At 40.6% G+C, this 15476-nt stretch overlaps 1 protein-coding gene across 2 annotated transcripts in view; it reads left to right on the top strand.

Annotated features, from left to right (window-relative positions):
* The first annotated feature begins 9201 nt into the window (after positions 1 to 9201).
* MYO16 (myosin XVI) overlaps positions 9202 to 15476 on the top strand; it is a 357627-nt gene continuing 351352 nt past the window's right edge. The window contains exon 1 of one of the 2 annotated variants that reach the window (XM_077173308.1): positions 9202 to 9347. The gene's annotated coding sequence lies outside the window, so the exon portion shown is untranslated. The other variant, XM_077173307.1, reaches the window with a different exon arrangement.

The raw sequence follows: 15476 nt of genomic DNA on the forward strand, positions 1-15476 counted from the left end.
TTGCTGTACTTTTCTCTACAGTGCTATAGAACGTTTGCTGGTTTTTACCAAGGTTCTTCTTAGATAAGGGAAATCTGATCTTCCATGGGCAAAACTCATCCAAAACTTGAGCAAGGCACCACAAAAAACTGCATAAAGGTCTATAACTAAAGCAGCGGCTCAGCACTTCTTCATTGAAATACTAATGATGGCATCATGTGTTTATCTGACTGAGCTGAACAGGAGAGTTCATTGGTATTGCTCTGTGTGGGTTGTCTAATCACAGGTGGACACCCTCCAGTCTGTAACACCCTCCAAGGTAAAGTGCAACAGATCCCTGGGTGATTTTGTCAAGGCTGTGAAAATAAGCTGAGAATTAGAAACAGTGCTGGAAGTGTTTGCCTTTTACTCCAAGGAAATGGATATAATGGTGGACAAGGCAAGCTGACTCAGTCTAAACCCTGTATTTGTTGCCTACTAGTAAAGAAGCCTGCAGTTGAAGGGGGCATGAATACCTGAGCTGTGGTGGTGTTGTAATATGAATATTATTAGTAAAATGAGTCTTTCCTTGGTCCCTGTACGTAGTAAAGGTATCAGTTTGTTGAGCTGAAATGACAATGAGCCTTCTTATTTCTTCATTAATGTTTTCTTTGCTCTTTCCAATAATTTCTTTTCAATTTCTAAATTAAGGTCACTTGCTTTGAATAATACCATTTTTAAATTTGTATGATTCAAAGCAAGTGACCTTAAATGAATATTGAATTGCTGATTTAAACTTCAACACTACCTCAAAGAAGTATAATATCCATCTTTATCTGTTTTGCTTTAAAAATAAGTATTGAATTTTGTACATGTATAAAAGTTTAACTAAATCAGGGTCTGAATTTCCCAGCCTTGCCACTACTATTTTAATTCCATTAGTAAGACATTTGAACAGGGATTAAATGGCTTGTGAGAGGTCAGATCTAGTAAAACAAATGGAAATATATATATTTTTTTCTTATGCTTAAGTGATTGGTTAAGCCACCTGAGGAATTTATCTGTTCTTTGTGTGGAAAATTTTCTGCACTGGAATGTTAATTCAAATAAGAATATGTATGTTCTATTTGTATTATTAATGTAAAAAATGAAATGAAAAGCATTCTGTTATCCAGGATGATGGATAAAATTCCATTTGTGCTAGTGGTAACCAGAAAACTTCAGGAACCTGCCAGAAAAATGTGTAAATCACCTTCTTTTTCATTTTCCCAATGAATATAAAAGTGGCTAGTAAACACTTTATTTTCTAAAGAAGCTTTAAATTAATATTGAAAAGCAATATTTAGCAGAAATTTAGAAAAAAATTTCATATCTGGATAAAAATCAGGATAAACAATATTTAAACAATGTTGTTAAACAATATTGTTTAAATATTGTTTAACAATATTTTTCTTTTTCCAAACAAACTGGAGAGTGCTGGTGCAATTAATTTGACTAAATGATTACCAGCACTACTGAGAATCACTTACTTAATTCAGACTACCTAAGGTTATGACATGGGTAGGTTAATCTAAGAAGTTCCAACAAGAAACACATTTACCTCCAGTCCTTCAGACTGATTCAAAAGAAACTAGATGCAGATGGTCGAATTTTAAATTTTTTTTCCAGATATATTAATTTCATCCATTGCATTTGAGTAGTTTCACAAAACCTGTAAAGCCAGTTTCAGCCTATTACTAAAGTGTGAATGCCCAGCAGATATTGAGCTGTTCCTAGGACCATGGGTGAAGTTCAGGCAGTCTCCTTGAAAGATATTCATCAACAGCCAGTGGAGACTGCCTGGCTGATTTTCCTGTGGAGTGGAGGAATACCACTGCTGACTGAAGGCCCTGTCTGTCACAGACATCTTTTATGAAAAATCCTTTCTTTAGGATTTTTCCTCCTGAGAGGCTTCAGGAACAAATTGTAAACCATGATTATCTGCTGCTGTGGAATGCAACAGGTGGATCTGTGATTAGCCCATGTTGGTTGTTTCTAATTAATGGCCAATCAAAGTGAGCTGGCTCGGACAGAGAGTCTGAGCCACAAGCCTTTGTTATCATTCCTTCCTATTCTATTCTTGCCTAGCCTTCTGATGAAATCCTTTCTTCTATTCTTTTAGTATAGTTTTAATATAATGTATATCATAGTATAACAAATCAAGCCTTCTGAAACATGGAGTCAGATCTTAGTCTCTTCTTTCATCTGAAGACCCCTGTGAACACGGTCACACACTGTCCTCAGCTGTGGCTCTGTGCAAGGTGGGTTACTTGCAGAAGAAGAGGAATTTGTCAGGGTTGGTGCTGTGAATCTCCTGCTGAACAAGGAGATTCTTATCTGTTCATCCAAGATCATGAGGGTAGGCCTAAGGTTATGTAGAGATATGTGACAGTTAAGCATTGTCATCTTCTCTGGAAAGGAAAGGGAGAGAAGGATGAAACTCTTTCTGTTATCCGACTCCTCCCTTTCTTCCTCTTGCTCCCCTCTGTTCACCTTCAGCTTCCTTTGTGATTGTACCCAAGTTGTCAAGCTCCTTTCAGGTACCTCAGGGCTACACATCTTACATTTCTTGCCAAGACTATCACCATTTTTTCCCACTACCACTAGAAACACTCCCTTTTATCACCAGGATATAAATAAAACCTTTGGAAATTGTGGAAACAGTGAAGTTAAAGATTAGCTGGCTGACCCACAGACAACCCAAGAAGTATATAGGACATTTCTTGGTGTGTCAGAAACCCATTTTTAGTTTGTGGGTCTGCCTCATTCAGGATTGTGGCTAATCCTCATTGGAGTTATGAGGAACAGATCTCATTCTAACCAGCTACCTCTCCTTTAAGTAACTCTGGTGGGCTATGGGCATGCATGTTATTATTTCCTACACTTCACTAGTTGCACTTTTGCATGCTCTTTTATTGAGAAATATTTTCTTTCCTGAAAAAATGTGGTTTTGAACCAGCAGTATGAAGGATCTGATCCTATGAATAAAAAGTTCCTCTCAAAATACCAGTTTCTAAAAATGATTCACTAAGAATTTAAAGTAACTGCAGCCACACTGTTATTGAACTAAAGCTAAACGCAGATGTTCACTGCCTTGAATTGGTGTAACGGACATGAAGTTCATGTGTTTTACCCTTGAACAACAAGGTTGAAGAAACAATGTTTTAACATTTGGTGCAGAATTTTTTTTTTGCTTCTAACCCCAGCATGTAAATCACTCACACAATCATGAAAATGGTAAGAATCTACAGAACAGTTATCTCAGATTAGGCATTTTACAGACTCATGCTGAAATACCAAGTATAAGTTTTCTGAACTATTACTTCTGCCAATGAAACACAGCTCCCTCTGTAAAAGCTAATGACACCTAATTCAATATTTTAAATGAGCAATGACCAAGCAGCTGAAGCTCTTTGTAACCCAATCCTTCATTAACACATCAATGATTAGTAGTTTTATGGTTGTGATAGGCCCTTATGGAGTCATAAATTCAGATCAGCAATGGTGCTATTCAGAGGTTAGTAGCTGCTGCAGTATTTAAAATCTTGTACTTCCACAAACTAATTGTCAAGGCGATATGTGGCATATAAAAATACTATGTACCTTGATTAATGCAAACCCATGAATAGAAATCAATGTCTTTGTCAAGCTTAGCATCTGATCCCCTCTGCAGAATAGATCAAGATACAGGGAAAATCCAGAGCAGAACTGTTATGTGTTCTTGTGTTGTGCTTTGCACTATGGACTCAAAGTGAACCTTACAATACAAAATGTGAGATAAACTTTGACACTTTCTTTTAAATTTTTCTTACCAGTTTTAAAATGCCATTTCCTCTACTGCAATTAGCTCACTGGCAGAATAGAAAATAACATATGACTCTCCAGGTTAAGATATAGAAATCTAATCTGGAAAACAAAGTCCTTATTGATGAATTTAGACAGTAGAGCTGGAGCCAGAAAGCAATCTGATCAGGCTATTGTCTTATCTGAAAAAACAAATAAACACAGATGAGTATAATTTGAAATGACAGACACAAAAATACTGTGAAATTCATACACACTTCAATGGATACAAAATTTTTCTCCTTGACTAACTTTCATAATGTTTCATTAACCTTGGTGGAAAACTGTAGCAAAGGTATTTGTTCAATAGAAGCAAGTCAGGCTGCTGTGTATTGGTAATGTATAAATAAAGATCTCTGTTTTGAAAGGGTGACTCGTTCTCATTTCCCTGGTTCCTTTCTCTGTTCCCTTTTCACTTTTCTTGATGTTTCTGTTACACTGCATGACCTCTCCTGTAAAAATAATGGTCTTTAATGTGGGTGTTCTGCAACAAGCAATAGATTTATCCTTTGATGTGTAGATCCTAGGTCAGTTTCTTCACTTCATATTTTTACATTAGCTGCCATGTCTCTAGCCATAGTAGATTATTTACTTATCTGTCCATTTATTTTCTTTGACATAACCTGTCCATTTGTGTTCATGCAGCAAAACTGGAATGCATTCAAAGTTATAAAATTAGGTATGTTTGGCTTGATTAAAAATATCCCTTCTCCCTTTCCTTGACTCAAATCTTTTCTTACCCACTTTTCCTTTCTGAGCACTTTGGTTCTGGCTGCCTAGAAACCTTTTACTGTCCTCACTTCACCTCATGCAATTTGCATGAACAAGTGTCTCCCAGCTTTCAGGCAATGATTCACACCTCCTACCTAAGCTTTTAGCTGTCAAACTAGAGCTGCTTTTCTTCCACAACTGACTACTCCACTAAAATGCCACCAACACAGCTCCAGAGTGTGTGTTGTATCTGCATGGGACAAGCAGAGACAGTCTCCTGCCTCTGTTCTCTCCAAGGTACACAGCTGAAATTATATTTCTGATGAAAATCATTAAGTCTCATAAAATCATAGAATGGCTTGTGTTGGAAGGGTCTTTAAAGATCTTCCAGTTCCAAGACTCCTGCTGTGGGTAAGGATACCTTCCATTAGAACAGGTTGCTCAGAGTCCCACCCAGTGTGGCCTTGAATACTTGCAGGGATGAGACATCCACAAGTTAAGCACATCTTGAGGAAAATGAAGAGTAAGCATGAAAATATTATTTACTTAAAAAAAGGTGGAAAAGTGAAAGACAATCCACTTAAGCATAAGAAGGCAGCTTTAAAACAACCACAGAGGTTCAGTTCCATTTCCTGTGAAATAGGAATTTCTGAGCTGCAGAAGGAATGCTGCTCTTATTCATGTTATTCCAGTGGCATGCTTGGCATTTTGGAAGAGCTCAGGCTGTGGGAATGACCATGCTTTCTTATGGAATCTCTCTAGGCTTTTACTTGTAAAAATACTGTGTGGACCCACACTAGAATTTCCTACCAGCTGTATCTTACAGAAATGAACTGATTATTTCAAACTACTTGAAATTCCTTCTGATTCAGAATTTCATCCCCTGATGATATATAATGACTGTGCTCTGAGGGAGAAGCAAGGAGTGATGATTTGTTTGAAGGTTAGTGTCAAATGTGACAGCAATTTAGATTCATAACTATCAATACAAGAATGAATGAATGAACTGCAATATAATTCTTTGTAGAATACACAAAGATTGGAAATTATACTTAAGTAATTTTCTGCTCATATTGGGGTTTGAATAGATACAGTTAACATCAGTGGGTCGTTAGCTCACCATTACAAAGATTTTTATCCAAATTTTGGGTTTTTTTAATCTGCCAAATTATTTTTACAGTGAACATCACTAACTTCAAATATCAATGTGGGGAATTTTTGTTACCTTCCTTCTAATTTGTGGCTTTACAAAAAAAGAGATGGGCATGTTTCTATGTCAGCAAACTAATCAAAACTAAAAAACTGGGAAGCTTTATATACATCAGATGATAAACTGACCTTTGAGGTCTTCTAATAGAAGAAGAATCAGCTTTGGAAACAGAATCAATATTGCTATTTTAATGAAATATTGCCATTTTGGTGGAATAATCCAGTATTTCATTAACTCTTAGAATTATATTTTCATATGGTTTGCCTGCTGGAAAACAGTACATCTACCCAGCAGAGTTCTGTGTCCTGCAGAGCCAGCAGTGGTAGCTTGGGTACAGGAATCACATAGAGCAGCACTGCTGATGGGATTATGTTGTGATGCCAGTGATATCAGTGCCAATGTGTTGAAAGCTGGGCATGCATTTCTGTGAGGCACTGGAATTTGCAGCTAGGGAATTTGATGCAGGAGGAAGACTGAGGATACTGGGGAAATAGGGAGACCTTGGTTTGATGCCTTGTTTGAGTATCTATAATCAATTCTTCAAGGAAGCACCAGAAGTGAGGTCTTCCCTCAGCCTGATAGTGTGCCCTAACCACAAAGGAATAAAATCTTTCTTTCTCTTTAGCAACTCATTGAGCCAGAATTATGTAAACTAATACCATAAGAAGAACAGATTTAATGTACAGTCTGTTCTGAGCTCTTCCTATGAAGGTGAATTCACAAGACAGCTCAGTCAAACTGGGGGCTGCCTGCTGCAGTCCCAGGGCCATCCTCATCTCTTTTTGCTGGCCCTACAGCTGCTTGCTCTCTGCTTCCTTCCCATCCACCCAGCAGCGACTCTCAGAGCATTTTCAAGCATCTAAACTAGCTATGAAGAAATGTTTAGCTTTCTTCAAATTTTGCTCCAATAGAGGAAGCATTAGGAGCAGGACTGCCACCTTTAGGACAATAAATAGCTCCCAAACCATCTTAGCTGCATTGAAAATGTACACCTGCAGGGGAAACAGCAAACTAATTTAGTGCTGGAGTCGCTTTCTGTGGCATCTAAACATTTCTTCCTTTTAAGTAAGTAGGCACCAGCAAACACTAAGATATAAACATTTGTTTTCATACCAGTGCTCCCCTTTCTCTTTTTCCAAGAACAAAAAATGAATTGCTTGCTCATTTCTCGATACATAGTTGTGATTATTTTGTAACTTTTTCAGCTTTTGCTTTTGAGAAGGTCTTTCAGCTTGCAGGGATTTTCCTCTATGTTTTATCTCACGTGACACACCTCAATGATTTGAAACACAATTGGCCTTGTAAATAAACTTCTGGATGTCAGTGTTTGCAATAATGGGGCTTACCTTGGTGCTACTGGCAACAATTTCACTTTGACATGAAATAGTGGCTTTAAAGGATTTTGCTGAGGTACTTTACACAACTATTGCTTCATTTCCATTTTAGATGTTTAGTCCCTAGTCCCTCAAACAAAGAAGGTGTCTCTAGAATAAATCTGCACTACAGAAAAAGTCAAAGGAAAAAAATAGACATCACAAATCTAGGAGATCCTTTCTACCTGAGACATTGGTCTTTCTGTACTGAGTTAAAATCAATAGGAAATGACAGATCTTATACATGAAAGTTGCTTACAGAGCACAAGGAAGAAATTGCCTTCCTTTTGCATAACTGTTGATTATTTAGAGGGCTTGGTAAACAAACAAAGGGCTTTCCTTAGCCCCAGACGGTTTCAGTCCACTTTTGAAGAAAGTGCTTCAGACAGAAGGCAGACAGAATTCAAAGTCAAGGAACCATAAGGCATCATTCAAGGATTTAACCTGCAGGAGTCTCAATGAAGGTCTAAATTATGATACCTATAGTGTGCAAAACCAGGATAAAAACTATTCTGGGAGGATATTTCCTAACCGATTACACAATCACAAAGTTAAAGACCAGACTCTCCTTTCTTTCAGTCCTCATAGCTTGTGTGCTGGTCCACACACTCTTGTGTGCTGGTTCAGCTTCCAGACCTTGTGTGCTCTGCCCCCAGCACTGCACTCCACACCCCCTGCTGCCTGTACCTAATCTGCCTACAGGGACACTAGCTGTTCAGTTGCACACCAGGTTCCTATAATTTCCTGTGAAGAATTCTGTGATCAGATCCATGATTCATAGCTTGAGCTTCTCTGGAAAGCCTTGAGTGTGTTTCAGATGTGGACTGGTTACATGTGGATCACAATTGGGCTTTAAATGAGGGACAGCTGCTTATACCCCATACAATTGAACTTGAGTCAGCAGTGCAGGTGCCATCATCAGGTAAGCAGGGACCATTCAAGACCAAGTGAAGGGTAATCTAATATGTAGGTATTTATATTCTATAGCATTTCATGGTGTGTAGGTATCTGGATAGTCTGTGTATCATTGGCATGCTAGCTAGGCCTAGAAAGGGTTGTGAGAGTAGGCAGTGCTTTCTTCTGTAAATATAACCCTGAAGTGAGTTTTGGCCCGTGTGGGATGCAGGCTATACCCTGCAAACAGAGGAAATCAGTGGGTGAATCCTGCTAGGATAGCAAAGATGGCTCCTATTGAGAGGATGTAGTGGAAGACTACATAGCATGTGTTGTGTAGGGCAGTGTCTAGTGAGGACTTTGCTAGGATGCTTCCTGTTAAGCCTTCATTGAAAAATGATGGTCTGATGTGCACTTTCGCTAGAAGTTAGGTAGGGTTCTCATCTGTGGGCAAAAGATCTTAACAGCTTATCTCCTTAGTCAATAAGGTGGCAAAAGACTATCACTGAGATTTGTAACTTCCCTGCCTTTATGTTTTTGCAAGATTTCTACCTACAGTGCCAGGAAACACTGCTCTAAAGCAGTAGGGCGTGAACAAGCTGCTTATAGTACCGGGACAGAAACAGATGCATCCATGCTGCCATTTGTTCTGTAAGTACAACCTCGTAAGAACTGTTGATTTTGCATCCATCTCACGGGGTGATAATTATGACATTCCCAGCAATTCTCTTTTGTTGGGCATTAGGTGCCCGTAGGGAATCAAGTGGGTCTTTGTGTTGAAGTACATGTAGACTGCTCCCACACACACAGCCTTCCCGGACCTTTTCCTTCGAGCAGTTTATCGAAGGAGAGGGGCGGACAAAGCATGTCAAACCCCGAAAAAGCAGCAGCCCTTTGCGGCGTGCCCCGCGGGGCCCAGTGAGCTCCGAGCACGGCAGGTGAGCACGGCCAAGGGAAGCAGAGGGATGCGAGGGGGGTTCGGCGGGGTGTCTCCTCGGAACCGCCGCGTCGCCCCCGGCTGCCCGGGCAGGTAGCGGGGAGGGGCGGTGCCGGGAGAGCCGCCCCCGGCCGGCCCGGCCGCTGGGCACCGCTCCGCATCCCTCCCTCCCTCCCTTCTTTGCTTCTTTTCGCTTCGCATCGCGGGGAGGCGGCGGTGAGGGGCGGGCGGGGAGGAGTGCCGGGGAAAGCAGAGGCGGCGCGGCTCCGCTCGGCTCGGCTCGGCAAAGAAAGACCCTCAGAGAAAGTGGAAGTGCGCCTCGCCCCGCCGCTGCCCGGCACCGGCACAGGGGCGGCCCTCAGCCTGGCCTCGTCCCCCCGAGGTGAGTGCCGCCCTGGGCAGGGAAGGACGAGGGCGGCGGGGGATGATGCCCCGCAGGTCTCCCGTGCCGGGAGCGGGCTGATGAGGAGGCGCCTTTTGCTGACGGGCTTGGTTGGTGCTCTCTTGTGAGTATTAGGAGAGCGAGGAGGGTGGTGTTGTGTGTGCTTTTTCATCTGTTCCGGGTTCCTTTTTGTCCGTGTGTCCGTGCCCGGCCCCGGTGGGCTCCGCCAGGGGCGGCAGGACCCGCCCGCGCTGCCGGCGGGGAGCGAGCCGGGGGAGCCCGGGGGTCAGCGCGGTGCTCATTGTGTGCTGGGGGCAGAAAACTCGCCCAGGCTCCCTCAGATGGGCACCTGGCTTTAACCAGCCCCTTTGTGGACGCGCCGCTGCCCTTCCCGAGCCCCTGGTTGGGGCGGAGAGGCTGTCGCGGTCCTGCCACCCCGCTGGTGGAAATCTGTGCTGACAGGCAGCTGGATGGAGATTTTCTGATAAACATTCTCTCTCATCGGTAGTGTCAGTCGGTTAAATCCCAATCTTTTGTGGCAGTGTGCCTCCCCAATGGGTGACAGAAGGACTCCAGAGCAATGTCAGCGCCGGGCTGGTTTCCAGCGCCAGCTCGCCTCAGGTGGCTCCTCAGCCCCTGTCCCCAGCGCCGCCGTGCCGGGCTGGATCCCTTCCTGCTCCCGGCTTTCGCCATTGGAAACTTGCGGGTACGAGGCTGGATACCGGCAGCCCTGGCTTTACCCCAGGGCTGGGGTTGCTGGCAGTGGGATCCTGATCTGGAGGATCGCTCTGGGGAAAAATGACTTTTCCTTCCCTCTGGCAAGATAGAGAGCAGCGTGTCAGGATAAGCCCGTGTGCTTCAGGAGGAGAGGTATGATGCAATTTAGGTGCTTACACAGTCAGTTTAGGAACTTTGTCTCCTGCTGTGGGTTGTTCCTGGGCAGAATTTCAGGCAGACCGTGTTTTCTCTCGACTCCTGCTCCCACAACTTTATAAGAGACTATTCTCCTGTTGAGCTTTTTATTCTCCTATGTATTCCACTTACAGTCCTGTTATCCCTTTATCAGTATATTATACAAAAAATGTGGGGGCAGTGCTGAAATAGTAGCCCTTTTAGGTGGTGTTTTGCTACGGGAATGATTTTGTGAGTGTAAAAAGATTCTAGATTCCATTGTCAGCATCTGAGATGTGCCTGATTATTTAAAGAAAAAACAAGAAAAAAGGGTATTATGTAAGAAGTACATGTATATATGTGTGTGTTTACAGTAGACTCAAAGTGATGGGACAAATTCTCTTGAGTGGGCTATTGTTCTGTAACAGCAGGGGTGCCATTAAAAGTACCAGTAAAGACTGGGATTAGGGTGATTGGTAGAGCAGAGCTCTGAACCATTGCAGTAATTTTGTGTTGTAGCAGCATTCAGAAATCCCAGCTGCAAATCACATTACACAAAGAGAAAGCCAGTCCTCGGCCTCAAAGGATGACACAGGTACAGCAAGCAATTTGTAAGAGGAAGGAACAGAGAGGAAGCCAATTGTCTAATTTTACATAGGTTAGGCCAGAGCTCAGTTTCCAGAGAACAACTGGCTTTATATATTTTTTGTCTGTTATAATACATTTTCATTATGAATTGAATCTTTCCTGATTATGGAATAATTTTCTAAGTACTAGCAATAATGTTTATAGTGTGCAGAACCTGTATTTAATGTGTAACAAGAATAAACATCAAAATATTTTGAAGTGGGAGATCTAAGTAATTCCAGCTGGAAGTGTACAGAGTTATTTAAATATGTCTACACAGGGTATCATATATTCTGTAATTGTACAGTAGGAATTAAATGGAGCTTGATTTGCTTGGAATTTGTAGTGCTGGTTGAGGCAACTGACCATCATGGTTTATTTCACTGCTTTGAAAGAGCTCTTGCATTTTATGTTGTCATTATGTTACTTTTAAGTAGTACTGTTATTTCAAACCAGCATAATGAGATGAAAAGCATTTGGCATTCACCCCTGTAAAATAAGATCTTAGTGCTAAATTCAGATCCCTGCTTGAAGGTATCTATAAAATACTGTGCTTATGCAAGATGTCATATCAAGGAAAATGGACATCCAGGTTAAAGCTGCCTTAAAATATTTTTGTCGTGAAACAGCAGACCAACAACATTTTTACTCTTTTGGAAGGGAATGATTTCTTACCTTAGACAATGGAGCTCTGACAAAGTGAACATAAGGTAAATGGCCATTATAAATGGGATACTTCCCTGAGCTTAATTACAGATTTGAACATCAGCCTCTTCTGTTTCACCCGATTTTCCTAACCAACAAGTTACTTCAGGCTGATTTCCTTAAATATGGAGTTTCAATATACATCTACACAGAAAAGGGTTTTTTTGTTCAATTGTGAGATGCAGCAGAAAAAATATTCTTCCAATCTGAATACTGCTTTTATTCAGATTTTCATGAACATGATTTCTTTGTCCAGTTTTATAAAAAAGTGGCAAAATAGAGATTTTGTCATCTGACTTGATCTCAACAAAACATAACAAAAAACTAAACAATACCAACAATGAAAAAACTCAGCCTCAATAAAGCAGCATTGTCCACTTTGTAGAGTCTGTCAGCTACATCTCAGTCCTCTGTGTTGACTTGTTAATGTCTTTCTGGTCATAGTCTAGCAAACCTCACTTGCACATTTAGTTGTGTTTTTGCCACCTCACCTTCTTTCTGCTACTGACTGTTATTAAAATAATTGTAGCTAGTGAACATAGAAAAATGTTGTAATCCTGCACAAAGTTAGCAATAGCTGGGCATGCAGCTGCTGGTACCTGGGTATATTGTGTTGTCACATGTTGGCAACAACAGCAACTACTGGAGATACTTCCCATTTTTTGGGACAGACTTGCTGGTTTACAACTCTGCCAAGTTCATGTGAATTACAGTTTTTTGCATCTTTCTGGAAAAGATGACAAATATTTTTTGTCTCAATAAGATGAAAAAAACATCCTGGCAGGCATCTAACTCTAACCTTTGCACTTAGATGTGTTAATCTTCCCTAAGGTGCGTGTTTCATGTGGTGCCAAGCATAGCTGTTAATACATTTAGCTTTTTTGAGACATTTCACAACAATCAAATAAACATTAATATTTGTGTATATATGGAAGTACTCACACAGCCTTTTGGTGGAGCAATTATTAATAAATCATGTTCTGATTCATGGCTATAAGTGTGTATATTCCTGGCATGTCTTATTACACATGCAGAAGAGGAGGGTTGGATAATGGATTTTAGCTTTTGTTCATTCTAAATGTTTCACTATAAAATATCAGTTTCTAATTCCTGGAGGTATTAATGCAAACATTATATCAGTTTGGTCAGGGGAAGATTTTCCTCTTCCTTAAAATATTTGCGATCATAAAAGCAAAGTGTGTAACCTGAAGTGTTGGACCTGGCTTCAGGTCTTGATGGTGTTAATATGAAGACTCAGCTACTGAGTAATGTAGCTGAAATCTGTGATCATTACATTTTCCCCCACAATTACATACTAGATTTGCATTACCATTTGCAGAAAGGCTTTTGTTCCAGCAAAACTTTTTCTTTCTGAAAAAACACCCAACCTGCTTTCAGTCACAACATCTCTATCAGCCTGAATCAATATTTTAATACAAAAGGTTGAATGTATCCACTGCAAAACAATTGAGTTTATTATAAGTTTCAATAGCAGAAAAATATTACCAAAAATATAGTTTGCTGCCTTGTGCTGTAGGAAGAGATAACTAAGTTTTTCTTCTAAGGGATATAGCAAATATATATCTTTTTAATGGGCTCATTACTGTGGTGTTACATAAAAAGGGACACTTAAAGTTGGACTAAGAATTAATTAAACAGTCTTGACAATAAAGTCTCACAAGCACTATGGTAGCCATGCTAATTTTTCTGGTGCTTTTAGGCTTAAGTTCCTCTCAGCTGAGTTGCCAGGAGAAAAAGTTCTGCAGCATAAGCATAGAACAGAACCACTTCAGACAGTAAAATCCAGGTAATTGAAAGATATGCTTGTGGTTCAAAAGACATTGGTTTTTATGATGGTCAATGTCAAACTGGGGGTGAAATGTTTCTTGCAAATAGGAATTTTGTGTTCACGTGACATGATATTCAGTGGACTTGAAATAAACTGGTGTAAACCAAATGTTCTGATACCTAAAAATCTGTGCATCTGCTTTTGAGAAAATGGATTATTTTGTTTTGAAATTAGAACAAGGTAGAAAATGTTTGGAAAGACTGCCTGCAGGATATGTGGAATGTCAGTGTAATTGTGGCACTTGTTTTGAAGCAGTTAAGTACCTTTGGTATAAAGGGGCTGTAAAAAGCTTGTAACTGTTGCTGTTTGTATTGCACTAGTTTACTGTGGATCAATTCTCAGTTGAGATGTGTTTGTGTCAGGTGGTGTTTTATTAGGTGCAATAAAACAAAAGCATCTATCCAACTGCATTTATCTTAGAGTCTGAGAAATACCATGTAGAAGGTGGGATTGTGTTGATAGATTTACATTTTTACGGTATCAGCAGCTAAATTCCATCACGGAGGCTTAATCTGAGCAAGTGCCCAGACTTCCTGTGCCATCAGAAGAGAGAGATGAATGCCTCTGTGGTGGTAGGTATCTGGATTTACAGCCATGACTGTCTCTACTAAGCCAGTCTGCTTTGGTACAAAGTGGAGGAGCACAGGCATCCTTGCCTGTAATTGTCAAAGTCAAAGGAGCCTTCCTGAAGGGAGTACTGTGAGTACCTGATACTTCCCTGGCAGTGTCCTGGATATCAGCTAGAAAAGGAAAGTTTTTGATGTTTGTCAGATCTAGATTGTAGATAAATATGCGGTGTGTCCTAATTAGGAGTTTTATTTAAGGAACATTCATGATTTAACACCCCAATCTAATTACTCGTAAGCTTCTTGCTAATTTTGCAATTAGTGCTGGAGCAAGATTTTTATGGAAAATTCACCCTTAAGGATATCAGAACCACTAACTTCTAGTGTTTATAGAAAGCTTTATTTCTATGACAATGTTGTGTGGACAATGTCTATAAGGAAATAGTAGTACTTTTACATGGTGGCAAAGACAAAATGTGTCAAGTGTTTTCCAAAAAAGTTATAGTCAGGTTTTGAAACCCAAATGACTCTGGCTTTAGAATGGGCATCTGTAGGATCAAATTCTGCTCAGATATTACCTAGTGGAGAAGGCATTCTTGAATCTTGTTATACCACAGTCATCTTTGGCCTTCAGAGGATGGAAAGGAGGCCTCGGGGTGTAGCCAGGGTTTACTGGCTGTATGCTCTTGCAGTTTATAGCCAAGGCAGCTTTTTATAAACACAGATGATAAGGTGCAACTTGGAGCAGCCATAAGGCTGCTCTGAAATGTAGTGTGGCCTTACAAGGATAAAGATGTTTTTGGTAGCTTGTCTCCAGGTAATCCATGTAGTGTTTCAGTTGGGCAGAGAACCTGGTGGAGAATATCCTGGCCCATCAAGCAGGTGTCCATAACAGTTTTCTCCTCAGAGAAAGTCTCTCAAGTGTTGTCTCAGTTTTGATGAGCAAACTTGTTCTTCCCCAAAGATTGATAAATTTGACTAATTCTTAATACTGGAAAGCAGTTCATGTTTTGCAGAATTAAGACTTAATAATCTTCTCTCTTTAAATGCTAGGTTTTTAATGTTTTGGAGGATGGGAAGCTTTGTATCCACATTGGAATAATATAATATAAATAAGGTCTGGAGAGAGATCTGCTTATTAGTTAAATAGATGTAACTGGAAAAAAAACAGACAAGCTCTCAGGCTCAGAGTACCTTATTCCCTGACTGAACTGACGAAGCAATTAAGCCTAAAAGCTTGACACTTGTTTTTATTGTGTCACAGTTGTAGCAGGCTTTTAAACTAATCTTTTGCTTATTTGTCTTTGCAAAAGAAAATGGTTGATCCATAGGCAGATCTGCTGTGTGCCTGGTAGTGTGGACATGTGCATTTAATGCAAAACAGCCAGAGCCGCTTCAGCATGCGAGATCGTGCCCTGGGCTCACCATTCCTCAGTCCTGTCACATCTCTTCCTTTCCCAGCAGGACATGCTCGTCTACATCCCAGTGTGC

This window comes from Agelaius phoeniceus, chromosome 2, assembly GCF_051311805.1.
Source record: "Agelaius phoeniceus isolate bAgePho1 chromosome 2, bAgePho1.hap1, whole genome shotgun sequence".
Lineage (NCBI taxonomy): Eukaryota > Metazoa > Chordata > Aves > Passeriformes > Icteridae > Agelaius > Agelaius phoeniceus.